Here is a 3,174-nt window from a genome sequence, read left to right as displayed (position 1 = left end):
GTGCGCGTGCGCGTGCGCGTGCGCGTGCGCGTGCGCGTGTGCGTGTGCGTGTGCGTGTGTGTGTATGTATGTATGTATATTTAATGACAGCCCACAAGGGAGCAGTGGTGGTGGAGGTGGTCGTGGTAAGCATATTTGCATATTCACGAAGACGCAACAGCTTCTAAGGCAATATAACCATCCACACCTCTCCATGCTTCATCATCATCATCATCATCATCATCATCTTCATCATCATCATCATCATCATCATCATCATCTTCATCATCATCGTCATCGTCACCGCGAACACGTTTGAATCTGAATGAATGGGATAATAATTGTCGAATAATAACAATTTGACGCCAGCGCTACACACAATATGGCCGACCGGATCTACTTCCTGTGCGTAGCAGCTGCCGTTGTCATAGTAACGGCGACATTTGTATGCATGCGTCGTCGTGTATGCTTCCGCCGTGTACAATGGCGGCATAAATATTCAAATATACGTATAAACGTGTAAATCATCGTTTTCCCGGCAGCTGCTGCTAATGTTGATGATCACGTGGTGTCGAGCTCTGACGTCACGGTGACGTCGTGGAGAGATATTTGCGCGAAGAGCAAAGAATTCTCCGTCTGCGAGAATTCGAGTTGTCACGTGGGTCGTCACGTGGTACATTGTTTTTTTTTTTTATTTCGCGGGGAGTCTATGATTCCATCCACATTTTCAGTGATTTCCGCGGAATTTTCGAAATTTTCGGTGATGGCGAAGAATTATATGGAATGGTTGACTTACAAACTATGTTGAGATATTGTATGTTTGAATATTTGGAATATATATATTGGGAATATTGGGAATATTGGAATATTGGAATGTTTGGGAGCAGAAACGATTGTACAGTGTTAATGTCGCGTGATGTGAAGGCACTCGGATGGAAAATTCATTCGAATGCGCACGCGTGTGTGTTAGTGAGCCACACACACACACACACACACACACACACACACACACACACACACACACACACACACACACACACACACACACACACACACACACACACACACACACAGTGTGCATGTATGCATTGCATGTGTATGTGACATTTTATTACAAGCAACATACCGCCGCAATGTATCGTAAACGAGTTTTCTTCATCCAGATGTCATTGATATAACCGACGTAAACAGACGCCTCGTTAAAATACAGTATCTTCACCAACTCACAGGTAAACCCATGTGACAAAGAATCCGATAAATAATGAACATAAATAAAGTAATTACAATTTAAATCAATCAATGTAGCATTCGTAATTACTCTATCGGAAGAAGTTTATGTATCTTTTTACCAACTGTGACAGCGATGTGTTTGATGAACGGATGAGCTTGAGCCTTAGAAATAAAATTCAGCTTGCTGGGGAAACGATAATGACCGCTCTTTATCCTAAACTCAATTTATCTCGACTCCATATGCATGCAGACTCATTCTTCCACGCTCATACCATATACACGAATTCATACAACATTCTCTCCTTAGAATTTCATACATATACTCGATTTCGTAACGAGGATGACGGCCAAGAATAACTCTCATTTCGAAACGAACGCATTTAAAGAATAAATTGTGACAACAAATGTAACAGAGCAGACACGGATAGCGCAACGTTTTATCAGCATATAAATCACGGGTGTCACTTTCCCCCGGGCGTAGAGGGAAGGTGCGGCTACGTGGCAGCACTATAGTCACTTCGTACACTTCCGTCATTCCACAGTCATATACTTCCATGCTAGACATGGCCTTATTTTCCTAACCCTAACCCTAACCCTAACCCTAACCCTAACCCTGACCCTAACCCTAATCCTAACATTAGTGCTGCCACGTAGCGGCACCCTCCCTCTACGCCCGGGGGAAATTGACACCGATGAAATCACCACCATTAGCAACATATGCGGTTACAGCAATTATGTGCACTCGTCTTTTGGCACGGTGTCGCATGAGCAGTGGTGAAGATCATACACAGTTGATAGCCAAGTGCGTATATCTGCTGACGGTAACATGAATCCGAAGGCATACAGATGTGTTTTCACGCACAAATTGAGTCGAAAATAACAGCCAAGCCCCTTTGTAAATACGAAGTGAATGCTACTATTTTATCAGAGTCAAATTTTCTTGCCGCCGTGTCATTTCCTTCGCAGCGAGGTTATAAAACGGTAAAGGCATTCGATCACACTGCCCGTAGATGACCACAACGCACGATGGGCTTGCTGTATATTTAGTCATTCGATATTATTTATCGTGTCTCATAATGGCATGAAACCAATTGCGCACGCAGTTTGTTTAGATATTATATCGACTTGTATCCATGCACACCATGCAGGTGGCGCGCATGCGTGCGTGCGTGCGCATTTTATCGCGCGGCAGCGGGCACGGCTCTGACAGCTTGAAGGCGCCGACTGATCGAGTATTCTAATTGATACTGCTACATTGTTACGAAAGCTACGACAGCAATTTTCGGCTGTCGGTGGAAAATGCACAGAAAGTTCGGCGGCCAAAAAAAAACATGACACAATGGCGCATGTTCAAGGGTTATAAGCACAATGTCTTACTAGCGTTACGGCGCATATACTTACCAACACAGATTCCGGACAGCACGCTCCGTGAGCAACCAACAAAGAAGTCTACACACACGCACCAGCACCGCTACGATAACTACACTAACCAATTCCACGCCAGCATCAGCATGGATTTCGTTTTACGCGCGTGTCCGGTTGACCTACATCTGGTTGGGGATGAGTACACGACTGGGTCAGGGCTTCACTAGCAATATGCGAGTTGTAACAGTTATTAATAGTAACATTTAGGAAACATTTAGCTACATTAACAACAACTAGCAACAACTAGCAACATTTAGCAACATTTAGCAACATTAATAGAGACATTTAGCAACATCCGTGAAAGGAGTCAAGTTAGCCAAATTATTAGTTAATTTTACTATTAATAGTAATTTTTCGATAAGGCGATGGTCTTCCTGTAATCAATCAATCAATCAATCAATAATTAAACTAATCAATTAATTAATCAACCAAATAACCAACCAATCAATCAATCAACCAATCAGTCTTTTACTAAATATTCTACTTAGTCGGCAGCTGAACTTAACGGCTGATTCAATTACGTATTTACTCTTTAATCCG

The 3,174-nt window shown here is 42.9% G+C and overlaps 1 protein-coding gene across 1 annotated transcript in view; it reads right to left on the bottom strand.

Annotated features, from left to right (window-relative positions):
- LOC106807912 (sex peptide receptor-like) overlaps positions 1-2,674 on the bottom strand; it is a 167,123-nt gene extending 164,449 nt beyond the window's left edge. The window contains exon 1 of the mRNA XM_014810426.1: positions 2,611-2,674. The gene's annotated coding sequence lies outside the window, so the exon portion shown is untranslated. The remainder of the gene's footprint in view (positions 1-2,610) is intronic.
- Positions 2,675-3,174: the final 500 nt, after the last annotated feature.

Source organism: Priapulus caudatus, unplaced genomic scaffold (assembly GCF_000485595.1).
Source record: "Priapulus caudatus unplaced genomic scaffold, Priapulus_caudatus-5.0.1 Scaffold242, whole genome shotgun sequence".
Classification (NCBI taxonomy): domain Eukaryota; kingdom Metazoa; phylum Priapulida; class Priapulimorpha; order Priapulimorphida; family Priapulidae; genus Priapulus; species Priapulus caudatus.
Note: the sequence above shows the minus strand (reverse complement) of the source record. Positions and strands in the feature narration are given on the sequence as shown.